A 16,919-nucleotide genomic window follows, 5' to 3' on the forward strand; every position below is an offset into this window, starting at 1 on the left:
CCATCCCCCCACCCCGAATTATTATAATATTAATGGCAGGGTCGCCTGGGTGGCTCAGTCAGTGAAGCACCTCTCTTCATCTCCCAGGTCATGATCTCTAGATCCTGGGATGGAGCCCGGCATCAGGTTTCCTGCTCAGTGGGGAGTCTGCTTCTCTCTCCCCTTCTCTCAGAACACCTGCCCCCCCTTGTGTGTGAGCGTGCACGCATGCGCTGTCTCTCAGAAATAAAATCTTTAAATAAATAAATAATAATAATAATGGCAAAGCCTTCTTTTGTTTCCTCTGAATCTCAGTATAATAGCTATCTCTTATCTAGGGCTTCTAGATGCCGAGCTACTATGTGCACTGTTCTAAGTTCCTTATATATTAACTCACCTACTCTGATCACAAATATTTTAAAATATCAACTCAAGGAGCTCTTGAAGAGGAAAAAACAAAAACAAAAACACCTGCTAGAGAAAGCCCAATATGGCAGAAGAAATTGTGTTTGAATAATGCCCACTGAGTCTCAGAATCCTTAGATGAGCACACCTAGTTAAGGAACCGGAGGTCCAGAGAAAAAGTGCTCTTGAGTTGGGAGCTCTAAGGTGCACCTCAGAAAACTTGATATTTCTTTTAGTCTTTTATCTGATCTTCAAAACTCACCATGGATGTCAGATTGGTAAACATGTACTACCTGGTAGGGGGTACCAGGGAGCCCTCTGAAAGTTGGAAATGTTCTATACTTAGTTGATCTGGGTGGTCATTATACATATGTATGGGTGTATGCATATGTAGAAATCCATCCATTGAGGTATGCACTTAAGATTTGTGCACTTTATGGGGGCACCTGTGTGGCTCAGTTGGTTAAGCATCTGTCTTTGGCTCAGGTCATGATTCCAGGGTTCTGGGATCGAGCCCCACGTTGGGCTCCCTGCTCAGCAGTGAGTCTGCTTATCTCCCTCTCCCTCTGCCTCTCCCCCAGCTCATGCTCTCTCTCTCTCTCTCTCTCTCAAATAAATTTTTTGTGCACTTTATGAAAGTTACACTTTAAAAGAAAGCATTAGTGACCAGATGCTCTCTTTGAGGATATCATTCTCTTCAAGAGCTTCAGCTATGATTTTTATATGTGGCAGGGTCAAAATATTGAAACACGAGTGACCAAAGCTTTCTCCCTCTGCAAAAGAGTTCATATAAATTTTACATTCTAGCCCACAATATATTAGATTTAATTTTAATTTTTTAAATTTTTTTGGTTTACAGTTTTTTTCAAGATTTTCTTTTTTTTAAAGATTTTATTTATTTATTCATGAGAGACAGAGGAGGAGAGAGAGACAGGGAGAGAGAGAGAGAAGCAGAGGGAGAAGCAGGCTCCCAAGGAGCAGAGAGCCCGATGCGGGACTCGATCCCAGGACCCCGGGATCATGACCTGAGCCAAAGGCAGACGCTTAACCATCTGAGCCACCCAGGTGCCCCAAGATTTTATTTTTTTAAGTAATCTCCATACTCAACGTGTGGCTCAAACTCACAACCCTGAGATCGAGAGTTATATGCTCTACTGACTGAACCAGCCAGGAGCCACTCGTATTCATTTTAATATAAATTTTTGTGATTCTTTTTTCCAGACTGTCAAGTAAAAGTAATCCCAGAAAGGTGTATGCTGCTCACCCCATGTTGGAGAAACACTTGGTGCCACTGCAGTGCTTATGAGCCAGTTTGGAAAACAGAAAAGAGGGGGTCTCATTTAGGGTCCCAAGACAATCTCTTAAGGACTCTGACAGATGGGGGCGCCTGGGTGGCTCAGTTCGTTAGGCAATTGCCTTCGGCTCAGGTCATGATCCTGGAGTCCTGGGATCAAGTCCCGTATCGGGCTCCCTGCTTAGTGAGGAGCCTGCTTCTCCTTCTAACCCTCCCCCCTCTCATGTACTCTCTCTCTCTCATTCTCGCTCTCTCAAATAAATAAATAAATCTTAAAAAAAAAAGGACTCTGACAGATGAACAGTAGTGAGATATTTGCAAATCAAGTTAAAGCATCTATTCTTGTCCCCAAAGTACTTACAAGTAAACTTCATAATACACTTGAACATTTCCTTAGGATATTCATTGTCACATCTAAAGATTAAGTTCATGAACAGCCCAGTGCTTAAAAACAGCAAAGAAACGCTCCCTTTTTATCCCATTATTATTATTGTTATTATTATTGTCATCATTATTAGGTAAAGAGAAATACCTAATTTCAGTGATAACAAGAGGTGACACACCTGGAATCCCCCCCCCTACCTTGTTCCAAGTCTTCTGCCCGCTTCTCCCACACAGAGCTCTGGGAGACTTCAAAGTCAAACAGAAGTGATAGACCCAGACTGCTCTTTGATGCCTAAGAACATCGGAGCCCTCAGTTTGATGTGAATGCAAAGCATCTGTACTTTTCAAACCTTTCATGTTATCTCACATTGCTAACAACAAAAGCTGAAAAGTTTGAGGTGACACACATTACACACATTAAAATATTTGGAACCAGGAACTTTTCATTTCTTTTTCTATTATATATAGCTTCTTTTACTTTGCAAACCACACTGGATAGTAAATTACTTCTGGCACGCAGCCTTGTCAGCTTGCCAAATTTCAACTGGAGCAAGTTTTTACAGCCAGGCTAATAAGCCCTGGAAATTAGGAGGTAAGTATAATGGAAATAATGACATAGTCTTTAACTGCAGGAGCATAGAATGACAACGTGAGATTCTAATGGATTCTACTTTTAAAAGTTTTTTTATTCTAATGAAGTCTTTTTTAAAAATTTTAGGTTATTCTAGTTCAAAACACATGTAATTGGTGAAAAGCATTTTTGTGGGTTTTTTCTTGTGGCTTAAGTTATTCCTTTTTGCAAACTTGAAAAAAGGAAAAACAAAAAGAAAATCAAGAATATGGTAGTTTGGGGGATAGCAACCTACTATTAAAACAAACTGACATCCTGAAAAAACATGTTCTGAAATGACTGGCTTCCTTGGATGGGGCTTGGTGATTGTGTATGAATACATTTCATCAAAGCCATAGCTGATTAGGTACATCAACTTTGTTTCAGTTTGCCCCTCATCCAGATAGAAACCCAGTCCCTGCTGAAGTACCTTTCAGGTCTTTATCAAACAAAGCTTCAAAAAATTGAAAGTGACTATCACATTTAATTTTTATCACTTAAAGAAGCAAGAGGTATCAGCTATGCAGTAAAAAGCCATTTCCCTAAATTTAATTCTTACATCCATTTTTATTCACAATTTTCAAGTTGTTGAGAAAAATTTTTTCCCCTTCTCATTTTGCCCTCCAATTAGACCTGGACTGATTAGCCTCGGCACCACATGCTTGCTCAGTCCCAAACTATTTAAGCAAAGAAGAGGTTTAGAGTGTGTGTGTGTGTGTGTGTGTGTGTGTATCTAACTATACTAAAATAAAATGGCCTTGCTCCAGAAATGCCAGCTTTCTTGCAGTTCCCCACCATACCATGCATGTTATTTTATACTTCTATTAACACTCGTTATTCCCTTGAGCCTAAAATATCTTGTGTCCTAGTATCCATTTAGTTCATGGGGAAAATTTTTTTAAAAAAAGGAAGTCTGCCCTTAACATCCCACCATCCCACCATCACCACAATTTGTGTACTTATATACATTTATATGAAGGGTTTGGTCTTTGAATCTTTTTCCCCCCTCTCACTAATTCTCTAGGTGATCTTATCCAGGCCCATAATTTTAAATGTCATCTTCAGTGTTGTCCAATAGAAATTTCCGTAATGTTGGAAATATTCTATATCCTCATGAACCATCACAGTAGCAATGAGCCCCGTGTAGTTATTGAGTACTTGAAATGTGGCTAGAGCTAGGGAGAAACTGAATTTTTTATTTCATTTAATTATATAAATTTAAATCTCCACATGTGGCTAGTGACTGCCACATTGGACAACCAATTTTTTTTCAAATATTTTATTTATTTGTCAGAGAGAGAGAGCACAAGCAGGCGGAGCAGCAGAGGGAGAGGGAGAAGCAGGCTCCCATTGAGCAGGGAGCCTGAAGCGGGACTCGATCCCAGGACCCTGGGATCATGGCCTGAGCCGCAGGCAGATACTTAACTGACTGAGACACCCAGGTGTCCCTGGACAGCCAATTTTATAGCACCAATCCATAAATCTTTTAAAAATAAATAGGGGAGGGCGCCTGGGTGGCTCAGTTGGTTAAGCAACTGCCTTCTTCAGCTCAGGTCATGACCCTGGAGTCCCAGGATCGAGTCCCGAGTTGGGGTCCCTGCTCAGCGGGGTGTCTGCTTCTCCCTCTCCCTCTGCCCCTACCCCACCTCGTGTTTGCTCACATTCTCTCTCTCAAATAAATGAATAAAATCCTAAATAAATGAATAAAACATAACTGTCCCCTGAACTCCAGACTCATGCCAGTATAGCCAACTGCCTACTCAATGCCTGGGTGGCTCAGATGGTTAAGCGTCTGCCTTCGGCTCAGGTCATGATCCCGGGGTCCTGGGATCAAGTCCCGCATCGGGCTCCCTGCTCCTTGGGAGCCTGCTTCTCCCTCTGCCTCTCTCTCTCTCTCTCATGAATAAATAAAATCTTTTAAAAAAATCTCCACTTGGAGATCTTACAGGCATTTCAAAATTAGTATGTCCAAAACCAAGCTGCTGATGCTCCCCCCGCCCCAAACCTGCTCTTACTACTATCTTCTCCATCTTGATTAATGGCAATTCCGTTATTCTGGATTCTCAGGCCAAAGCCTGGGAGTTGTCCCTGACTCCACATCTAATTTGTCAGCAATCCTCTCTGTTGTAGAAAATATAGCCAGACTATGATTTCTCCCCACCATTGCTACCGCTGTCATCCTAGTGCAAGCCACCATTACTTCTCACCTGGATTATTGCCACAGCTTCCACCTGGCCTCCCTGCTTCCTCCCGGGCCCTCTTGAGTCTATTCTTAACAGGAATCCATTCTTAAGAGCAGCCAAAGTTAAAATATGTCAGACCATGTCATTGTTCTGCTCAAAACCCTGCAGGGGCTTCTTGACACAGAGTAAAAACTGAAATCCTTGCATGTGCCTACAAAGTGCCATATGGTCTGGTGCCCTGCCCTGTCCTGCCCTTTCCTCTCTGACCTTGTTTCCCACTCCTCTCTAGTTTCCTCCACTCCAGGTATATTAGCCTCCTTGGTATCCCCTTAACGTGGCAATGAAAGGCCTTTGCACTGGCTGGAATTCTCTCAGCCTGGGATCTTCTTCCCCAGATAAATTCATGGCTCATTCCCTCACCAACTTCAGATCTTTCTCAAATGTCACTCTCTCGAGGACACCATTCATATCTTATTTTTTTTAAAAGATTTGATTTATTTATTTGACAGAAAGAGAAAGCGCACAAGCAGGGGAGAAGCAGGCAGAGGGAGAGGGAGAAGCAGGCTCCCCGCCAAGCAGGGAGCCAGATGTGGGCCTCGATCCCAGGACACTGAGATCATGACCTGAGCCTGGGTGCCCACACCATTCATATATTAAATTGCACTTCCTGGGGCAGCTGGGTGGCTCAGTCAGTTGAGCGTCGGACTCTTGATTTTGGCTCAGGTCATGATCTCGGGGTCCTGGAATCCAGCCCCACGTCGGGCTTCCCACTGAGCCCCTCCCTGCCGCTCGCATCCTCTCTAAATAAATAAACGAAATATTTTTTTAAAAATTGCACTTCCTACCCTCAACGACTTTTATTCTACATGCTTTTTCCCCCTCCGTGTCACTGATCACCATCTAAAATACAGTAGTGCTTATTATTTATCTCTCCTCACACATACACTGAAATGTAAACTCCATGGAGCTGAAATTGTTTGCTGCTGAATCTCCAGAGTTAGGCATGTAGTAAGTGCTCATTACATATTTGTTGAATAAATGAATGAATATTTGTATAGTGCCACTACTGAGTTTGTATTGTAACTTATGTCTTTATGTGCCTACACTTCATAATATGTAACTTCCATGGGAGAGAGAACTAGTATTTTGTTTATATTTGAAGGTCCTATAATCTAACAATGGAAAACATTACTCAATAAACATTCACTAAAAAGCAACGACTCTACATTATGCATAACACCTGTTGTAAAAGTCACTCACAGTGTTTAATATGCCCAAAACCCTTCCTAAAGGAAACTGATCTACCAACAGCTACTTTTTTCTTACCACCTGAACCTGGGCAATTTGCCACGACTGATCAGACCACAAGGAAACTCCTGACTCAAGGACAACCAATCTATTGACTAGCCAAAAACCTGGCATGAAAAGATGAACTGGGCTAACTTAAATCTCCCTCTTTGGACTCTGAATTAGAAGGAAAAAAAGAGAGGGAGAATTACATGATGGGAACAGAGGAGTTAAAAACAAAGAGAATCCATGAGTCAGAGATAGAAGCTTGAGGAGCTTGGCAAGGCCAAGTTGTAAGGAAGCAGAAACTATGAGTAAGTAGAAACTAGGCATATGGAAAAGGTCCACGGAGTGAAGAGGGGGTAGGACAAGAAGGAACACAGTACCTAAAAGGAAAGGGAGAGTCACTGAATTGTATTAATAAGAGCACCCGGGAGGGACCAATTCATGCAAGTGAGGTCCCATTTTGAGATGTTTTGATTACAGTTCTCTCAAAGCTCCTTCTTGCTCTCTGTGTCAACTTACAATAAAACCCAATCCTTTGAGGTGCCTTAAGGGATTGTCACTGTTCTTTACAACCGTCAACCCTACTAGTAGGGTTGTATGAACCCATACTGGGTTCATACAGTTGCTGTCAAGGGTAGAAGTGTGAGGGGATTGCATTTTCATATTTTCTACCAAATGATAAATTTGAGATGTTCTTCAAAGCCTTTAGCAATTGACCCTTGAAGCTTTGAACATTTATTAAGAAGCACAGGGAAAAAAATGTTCTCTATGGAGCCATTTGGTTTCCTTTAAAGTCATACTCTATTGGCTAGCTAGAATCCACTTAGAGTGTGAATGTACCTTGCTTTAAACTAATTTGAAACTCTGGATTTACAGCAATAGATTATTACTTTCAACAGTCTTTTATTTATCAGTTTTATTACAAAAGTAAAATACTGTTAGACATTCAAATGCCAGATTCTTTTAAATGGTGAGGGTTTATGAACCAAAAGAGAGCCACAAACCTAAAGCTCCCCGCTACGTTTCAATGAATACCATTGGCTTGGGTAAACACAAAGCACCTAAGGAAAAGGTCTTTCTGCTTCAAAGACTTGGTCACAATTTTTCTCTTTCCTTCTCCATTAGTAGCCCTCCCCTGTGGATCCACACAGCTGCCACTACCAAAGAGAAAGCCAGCTATTTCAAAATGCACTGGCTACTTTGCTCGAGGGGCAGTGGGGCTTAACGGTTAAGACCGTCAGCTTTATTTTGAGTACATTTTGGCAAGTTCTACCAACATTTTAAACATACATGTCTTAAGGCTCAGCATTTCCAACGTCTACAAATCTATCCTACAGAAATACTAACAAAAGCACACAAACATACGCATAGGGAAGGCAACTGAAGCAATACGTGTAACAGCAAAACATTGGAAAAATCCTAAATTGTCTATCAAGCACGTGGTTAAATAAATTATGGTGCATCCATACACAGGTATACTATAAAACTATTAAAGAAAATGAGGAGTTGTATATGAAAGAAGATGAATTATACATTCTTAAATCTAAAATGGCAAGTTGCAGGACAGTAGTTATTGTATAATCCATTTTAAATGTATGTGAATGCGTGTTAGGAGCAAAAAAAAAAAAAAAGGTTGGAGGATTGCCCACCAAACCAGTCACACACTGGTTACCTTTGAGAAGTGGAATGGGGAATTTATACCTTGGTGTCTTATTGAGTAACATCACAGAGGCATATTATTTTTGTAATTTCTATTTAAATAAAATGTTTTAACAGAAAAGAAAAATGCAAGAGGCTTCAGAGTCAAATTCTGGTTCAAATCCCAGCTCCATCATTGTTTTAGAGTTACTTGGGATATTAAAGTGAAAATTTGCTTTATCTTAATTTCAGATCGACACCTCACAGCAATTGCTTGAACGATCTCAGCTTTTGCTTGTACATTATTCTTTTTAAATACCAGAGAAGATTCTGCCTTAAGGGACTTGTGATCTGTTTTACATGTAAGGAACACATTTCGTAAGGTGAGTGATTTCACTCCCTAACTTCTCTGTTTGCTAATAAGATACCGGTAATAAATAGGGCATATTCTGCCTCTTTTGCAAATCCTGCTCCCTTTTCTCTCCATCTCACCCCAAGCCTCCACAACCTGGGAGCTGTCCAGGTACAAATTAACATTTAAAAAGCCCTCAAGTTGTTCACACAAGCAGCTCTATTATTGCTCTCTCCTTTACAGCCTTGGTCTGCTCAAAAACCCACATTCAAATTGGATCACATCCACTCCAGCCCTTCAGCACCCAGGTATTGTGGGCGAGAGGCCGCTTTTGGCTACAAACTCCTTTATTCATTCTAAAATAACTTCATTCATAAGGTTCATTGAACAACTAGTTTGTGCCCATCACAGGCTCTGACAAAGCACTTTTGCCTACCTTGTCACTAAACCTCACGGCAACTCTGTGGATGTTGTGTGGATGGAGGAAGTTTCATTTAACAGATGAGCAAACCAAAGTTCCAAAGGTAGAGTGACTTGCCCAAGATCACACAGCTAGGACGTCGGGGAGCCTGCTGGGAAATCTAGGCTTTGGGGTTACTAAAGGTCACTAACGGTTCTTTTTTTCTTTTTTTAGTTAACTGTTTTTGGGGTTTGTTTGTTTGTTTTTTAGATTTTATTTATTTATTTCACAGAGGGAGACAGCGAGGGAGGGAACACAAGCAGGGGGGAGTGGGAGAGGGAGAAGCAGGCTTCTGGCTGAGCAGGGAGCCCCACGCGGGGCTCGATCCCAGGACCCTGAGATCATGACCTGAGCCGAAGGCAGACGCTTAACGACTGAGCCACCCAAGCGTCCCTAGTTAACTATAAAAGAAAAAATAATGCTCTAAAACTTGTAAAGAAAAACAGCGTTCTCCCACCCCATTGGTCCTCTCCCTCCTATTATAACTCTTCTCTGCAACCACATGGAACGTTTTAAGCTGTGTCTGCTAGTCCACCGCCCTATATTTCTAAACGGATGAGCAGTGTGTTGCACAGACTTAACTATGATATCACTAAAACACCACTCCACCGTCAAACCCACCCTCCCCCCCGGCCCCGGCCCTTTATACTTCATTCACGGGGTCACCCTCCCCGCTTAGGTTGAAAATTCGATCGGGTCCCCTGTCTTCGCTCACTCTGAGTATTCAGCACGACCCCCGCGGTAACTAGCCTGGCAGGGGCTGAGAAGCCACCCTCCCCCGGCCCAGCGGGCCTCGGTTCCCGGTCCTCGGCCCAGACCCTTCCCCGGCTGCCGGGCGGGGGCCGGGCGGCCGTCAGGGTCTGAGAGCGAGGATAGGGCGATAGTGAGACTCGGGGTCAGGAGGCAAGGGTCCAGAGGCCAGGGCTGGCATCGCGGTGCGAGCGCCATGCCGCACGCACCCCAGGGGGGTGACAGCCAGGGTTGGGGGACAAAGGTCGGGGAGTGAGAGCCGGGTTTGGGGTGTGAGGGAGGGTCTGAGGCGAGGGCCCTCGTTGCAGGCAAGGGCTCGGGTCGGAGGGCGAGGGCCAGGGTCCGGGTTCGAGGGTCAAGGGTCAGAATCGGAGGCGAAAACCGGGAGGGAGGGGACGAAGGTCGGAGTTGGGGGCCAATGGGGGTCGGGGCGAGAGCCGAGGTGGGGTCTGGGATGAGCGGCGGGGCCGAGAATTGGGGTGAGGAGGGTGAGAGCCAGACTTGGGGGGAGAGGGCCAGGGCCCGAGGCAGGGGTCGGGGTGGTGGGCCGAGGGCCGAGGAGTCGGGGTCGTAGGGCGAGGGGCTGGGTCCCTGGGAGGAGCGGGGGTCGTGAGGGGAGAAGTGGGGTCCGGGCGGGTGCCGGTCGGGGCTCGGGGCTCGAGCGCCGGGGTCGCCGCGGCGGTTGAGGCGGGTGGGGGGTTGGGGGGGCGTCAGGCCGTCGGGGTTTAGCGGAGCGCAGGGGGCGCTTCGCAGCCGCCGCCGCCGCGGCCCCTTGGAAGTTTGCTGCGGTCCCTCGACAGGGCGGCCGCACTCGCGGGCAGAGGGCGCCCACCTCCGCTCCCGCCTCGTCCCCGCGGCGACTCGGCGCCCGCAGCCCCAGCCCAACGCGACAGCCTCTGCGCCAAGCCAGCAGTGGGCCTCTCCCGGCGACCTATACCCTGTGGGCGGCAGGCCAGGTCGCAGGCGCCTCCGGCCTTCGGCGTGCGGAGGGCGCCGCGGCTTCGAGTTTCGCGGCTCCCGCAGCTCGGTCCGAGGGCCCCTGGGAGCACCTCCTGGCCCTTCCTCCAAGGTCGGGGGCGGGGTCTGCAGTACCGCAGCCTTGCTCCAAAGAAAGCGCTCCACCAATCCCCTCCAAGTTTCCCTCTGACCCTCTGTTTAAGTCCTTTATCAGGCGGAGGGGGTCCAAGACTTGAGCAGTTTCGGAAGGAGATTTCCTTTGTTTATGGGGGTGTGTGTGTGGGGGGTAATGTCTGTTTCGACCAAGTGTGGTATATTTTTATTGGTCTTTCGTTAACTGCCCTTCCCTACACACACACACCCTCCTCAGTCCTCCCCAGACCGTCATCACGAATGTGGGTTAAATAATTTTTAATTTATGTTAGTATGAATTTGAAAATATTTTTCACAGTGCGTCTGGGTAATATACTACGATTATATCTCCTTTCCCAACAGGCTTTTTTTTTCTTTTCCGTGCAGTTAATCATTGTCTCCATTCTTTGTTTTCTATGTATCTATCATTAATTTTTTTCCCAATGGTCTACCGAAACTGTAAATTTCCATTCATTCAGTCTCATCAGGTAATACGTCTGTTTTTTATTGTTATGTTAATCACCATACATTACATCATTAGTTTTTGATGTAGTGTTCCATGATTCATTGTTTAACACCCAGTGCTCCATGCAGGACGTGCCCTCTTTAACACCCATCACCAGGCTAACCCATCCTCCCACCCCCCTCCCCTCTAGAACCCTCAGTTTGTTTTTCAGAGTCCATCCTCTCTCATGGTTCGTCTCATCTGGTTTTATTTATTTATTTATTTCCCCTTGTAACTATTCTTCCCATTGCAATCTTAAGTGTTGCTCACTAGGCCAACTGCACAACTGTTGTTCTGGGATTTCCCTTCATCATCATCCTGGGAATTTTCCTTGCTTTCATTTTGGGACTCCCTGTGTCCTTGGATTCCGTGTTTTGTTTTTCTCTGTCATTTTGGTACAGCACATCTACCAGTAGCTTCCTGAGAAAGGCTGTAAAGGAGGTAATTTTATTTTGAGAACTTGCAAGTCTGAAAATACCTTTTTTAAAAAAGTAATTATTTTTTTATTTTTATTTTTTATTTTTTTAGTAATCTCTACACCCAACATGGAGCTGGAACTCACAACCCAGAGATCAAGAGTCACATGCTCTTCTGACTGAGCCAGCCAGGTGCCCCTGAATATATCTTTATTTGACCTCCTCACTTGACTGATGTGATAATTTGTTTGGGTATATTATTCTAAGTTGGAATTCATTTTTCTTAGAACTGTGAATTTTCTACCTTCCAATCTTACTGCTGAGAATTCTAATGAAATTCTTACATTTGTACATGACCCATATACTTTTGTGTATTACCCTATTGTTATGACTATTTTTGGAAGCTTTGATCATCTTTTATCTTTGATGTTTTGAAAATGCACAATGATATGCCTTGATATGCATATTTTCATTCATTGTGCTAGACACTCAAGGGCCCTTTTATTTTATTTTTTTAAAGATTTTATTTATTTATTTGACAGAGAGAGAGAGCGCGAGAGAGGGAACACAAGCAGGGGGAGTGGGAGAGGGAGAGGGAGAAGCAGGCTTCCCGCTGAGCAGGGAGCCCAATGCAAGGCTCGATCCCAGGAGCCCGGGATCATGACCTGAGCCGAAGGCAGACACTTAACGACTGAGCCACCCAGGCTCCCCTCAAGGGTCTTTTTAATTTAGAAACTCTTGCCCTTCAGTTCTGGAAAATTTCTTTTTTTTTTTAAGATTTTATTTATTTGACAGAGAGACACAGCGAGAGAGGGGACACAAGCAGGGTGAGTGGAAGAGGGAGAAGCAGGCTTCCCGCTGAGCAGGGAGCCCGATGCGGGGCTCGATCCCACGACCCTGGGATCATGATCTGAGCTGAAGGCAGACGCTTAATGACTGAGCCACCCAGGCGCCCCAGTTCTGGAAAATTTCTTGCATCACCTTATTTTTCTTTTGCATTGCTCATCAGTTCTCTCCCCTGTACACACCTATACTCTGCCCCATCTTCTCTGTTCTTACTTTCTCAAGTTCCTATTTTTTGTATATTGGAATCTGCAAATAATTCTAATCTTCTCACCTTTTTTCTCCCATTTCTCCCTTCTCTTTTTTTCTTATTGTCTGCAAATTTCCTCCACTCCATTTTCCAAACCTTTCATTTTCCATTTTCCACTTTGCCTTCTACATAATGGTGTGCTAGTAAATGTCTAACAACCAACTCTTTGAAGGGAAGGAAAAAGCCTTCATTGGTAGAGTTTGCCCATTTCGATAGTGTAAATGTTTCCATCAAGGCCGATTTCTGGCTACCAAATGACATCACTGAATGCAGAGTTGGAAGAGATGCCCAGTAGTATATTATTATATTAGTGTTTCTACAATATAGACACAATAGTTAAATAATCTCAAGAACATAGATAATATATGTAGGAAAGTAATGTGGAAGTGATGAGTTTTGAGTATGTGTTACTTTTTAAAAATATATTTAATTGTAGTTTTATATAATCTAACTTTTAATAATGACTGTGTTTAACAAAAATGGCTTGCAAGATTCCTGAAAATTCAACACTTTGTTCTTGCAAGCTGGTATGAACCAGTTCCTACAAACAATTGCTTCAAAATAAAAAATCATGGTCTCTAACATAATAAAATTAAATCAGAGTAAACACAGTTCTGATCATGTTACTCTCCTGAGTGAAACTTTTTATTGCTTCTCTGCTTACTGAAACCCTCAACAGGCAAGCTTCAATTCACATTCCACCTTTCTTACTTGCCCATTGAACAAATTTTTTTTAAGATTTTATTTATTTGAGAGAGAAAATGAGAGAGAGAGAGAGAGCACATGAGAGGGGGGAGGGTCAGAGGGAGAAGCAGACTCCCCGCTGAGCAGGGAACCTGATGCAGGACTCGATCCTGTGACTCCAGGATCATGACCTGAGCGGAAGGCAGTCGCTTAACCAACTGAGCCACCCAGGCGCCCCTGAACAAATTTTTCTTAAAGATTTTATTTATTTATTTAAGAGAGAGAGAGAGACAGAGATTGGGAGAGAGAGCACAAGCGGAGAGGAGAAGGAGACCTTGGGATCATGACCTCAGCAGAAGGCAGACATTTAACTGACTGAGCCACGCAGGCGCCCCCCCATTGAACAAACATTGATTAGGTATCTGCTATAAGCAAGGTCTTAAGCAAGAGACTGAGGATATAAAGATGAATAATATACATTTCCTTTCTTTGAGATACTCTCACTCCCAGGGTAAGAGAAGAAAAATACATGCTATTGAACATGATAAGTACCGTAAAAAACAGTATGCACAAGTACTATAGGAATGCCTAACAAATGACCAATTCAGCCTGGAGGATATGCCAAGGAAAAACTCACCTTGTCTTTCCTTGTCTTTTTGGTCTACTAGTGGGTTGGGATTTTTTTTCATTAAGCATTATTACTTTCTCATCACAAGCCCGAAAGGGAACCTGTAGTTTTTATTTTGAAGACTGCTAATCTCTCTCTCCCTTTTTTTTTTTAAGTGACAGGTGTACTCAGAATAAACTGCTTATTCAGAATTTTAGACTGAACTAAAAAAGGATTTTTTTAAGCTATCAATGTGTGGGAAAAGTAGGATTATTAAAGTATGTACTGCTAAGTTTCTGGAATATTGGCAAATATGAATAGAAGAAGTGTCATGGAAATCATGTGAAAAATAGAAGTGGGGCACCTGGGTGGTTCTGTCAGTTGAGCATCTGCCTTCAGCTCAGGTTATGATCCCAGGGTCCTAGGATCAAGCCCCATGTCAGGCTCCCTGCTCAGCGGGGAAACTGCTTCTCCCTCTCCTCCCCACTCTTGCTCTCTCTTGTTAACTCTGTCTCTCTCCCTCAAACAAATAAATAAAATCTTAATAAATAGAAGTATAAGAGTATATGGCAGTGGAAAAACATACTGGAAGGATGTAACTGAGGGGTGCCTGGGTAGCTCAGTCAGTTGAGCATCTGCCTTCGGCTCAGGTCATGATCCCGGGGTCCTGGGATTGAGCCCCACATTGGGCTCCTTGCTCAGCGGGAGTCTGCTTTTCCCTCTCCCTCTGCCCCTCCCTCTGCTTGTGCTCTCTCTCTCTCTCGCTCTCTCTCAAATTAATAAAATCTTAAAAAAAAAAGAAAGATGTAACTGAACTATAAGCTTCCCAGAAATCAAGTATATAGGATATCACAGGATTGGTAATCATCAGAAGATCACAAAGATTTTTCTGCCCCCAAATATTTTAGACTGTGAACCCATTCCACAGTGAGAATAAAGGATCTAGTAGAATCTTTGAGTTATGTAGAGAAATAGGCCCAAGAAGTTGAAGTGACTTTTCTAAGGCTACATAGATGTTGGCTGAGCTAGGATTAGAGGACCTAGGTGTCCTGGCTCACACTTCAGTGTGTCTTTTCCTCAAAATACTTCATGTATTTACCTAGGGGCAAGCTCTGATGTCCACCAAGCAGTAGAGAAACAACTTTATGTCCATGTGTTCATTCCTTTGTTGAGTAGTTCAACAAACATTTATTGGGTGCCTGTTCTACAATAGGCCATAGAAATGCACAGATGAATTAGATATTAGCTAATAGGATAGACAAGCACATATGCAGTGTGGGTAATTTATTCTACCAGGGAATGTTGGGGGATATTTTCATGCCAGAAATGACATCTGAGTTACAGTGATGAATGTGTAGAATTCTGGCGAGCAAATGGGGAAAGGCATTCCGAGCACATTAAGAAGGTATAGAAAGAAATGTTCACGGAATAATGCTGAACCCAGTCTGACAGTGTGGTCAAGAAGAAAGAGAAATGAGATAAGATGGTAGGAAGGACTCTGATTTGCAAGGCCTTTACCTGAGAAATTAAGGGTACTGATTAACTTTGCAAAAGGCGCTATCATGATATTGAGTCAGGAATCAATAGCTTAGGCATTCAAAAAAATCTTCAAGTGGGGCCTGGGGGGCTCAGTCAGTTGGGCGTCTGCCTTAGGCTCAGGTCATGATCCCAGGGTTCTGGGATCGAGTCCAGCATTGGGCTCCCTGCTCAGTGGGGACCCTGCTTCTCCCTCTGCCTCTCCCCGTGGCTTATGTTCTCTCCCTCCCCCCCTCCTCTGTCAAATAAATAAAATCTTAAAAAAAAAAAAAGAAAAGTCTTCAAGACTCATGGCTTTCTAAACTACTTGTTATATGCTATACCTCCTTCTGAAATACTTCTGAATTCAGTGTCAGGAAACATTTAGCCCAGGATAAAACAAGTTCCCCAACTCTGTTTGGGAGTTTTATGGTGAACTCATTCTCTCTGTTCATGGTGTATTCTGTTATTCCTTCTTCTGCTCAGACACTTCAGTAAAATTTTAAGATTTCTAAGCAATGAAAAGTAGCTTCTAACGAGATAAAAAGGAACTCTGCTTTAATCGAATATATAAACAACATAATTACAATCATAAAAATATAGTTAATAATACTATTTTCCAGGGACCCTCAAAGTGAGAAAACTGAAACATGTCCCTTCTGGTGGGGACTCCTGTTGAAGTAAAAAGGAAGTTCCCAATCTAAAGAGTGAGCTCTGCCAGTGAGGAGGAGGCATCACTTTTAAGCAGACCTTTAACTCATTACCCCCATTTCCTCTCCCTCACCAGCAATTGCTGGGAAGGGCTAGGAGCAGTGCTGTGTATGCCTTTTTTTTTTTTTTTTTAGTGCTGTGTATGCTTTAACTCAAGAATTTGGTTGTCATATATCTCCTCCCTAACATTTCAAGGTTCCTGGGGAAATGAAATCAGTTTTTTCTCACTAAAATATGGTGATGCTTGTTAAACACATACGTAATTGTATTAACAACACCAACTGGGGCTCCTCGGAATAAGTGCTCAGGAAAGAGAGTGAAAACAATAGGACTCTTCTCTCTTTTTTTTTTAAGATTTTATTTATTTATTTGAGAGAGAGAGAATGAGAGACAGAGAGCATGAGAGGGAAGAGGGTCAGAGGGAGAAGCAGGCTCCCCGCTGAGCAGGGAGCCCGATGTGGGACTCGATCCCGGTACTCCAGGATCATGACCCGAGCCGAAGGCAGTCGCTTAACCAACCGAGCCACCCAGGCGCCCGGGACTCTTTTCATTAAAAACAAAGAAACAAAAAAGGATTAGAGTCAGAGACACCAGTATGAACTCATGTTTAGCTTAAGATGGATAGATATGGGTAGATACAGAAATAATTATAGATGTGTATGCATATATGTGTTAATGTACATACACATATTTCCTAGCTCTGTCCACTGAGAGGGCCTAGAAACAATGGCACCCCAGAGGCAATGAGCACACTTAGCACCCACATCTTGGTTTCTGTATCATATTATCATAATAAAAGGAACCAGGGCTCCTTGGAGAAATGGCTCATCTAGAGCTTGGGCAGGGAATATACAAGATGAGACTGGTACTTCTCGTAGTACAAGAGAGTAAGGAATTGCTAAAAGAAAAAAAAAACCACAATGATGGGGCCATGTCAAAGGGACAGAGGAA

The sequence above is a fragment of the Callorhinus ursinus genome, unplaced genomic scaffold (genome assembly GCF_003265705.2).
Source record: "Callorhinus ursinus isolate GAN/ISIS: 27379988/994484 unplaced genomic scaffold, GSC_fseal_2.0 scaffold34, whole genome shotgun sequence".
NCBI classification, from domain to species: Eukaryota; Metazoa; Chordata; class Mammalia; order Carnivora; family Otariidae; genus Callorhinus; species Callorhinus ursinus.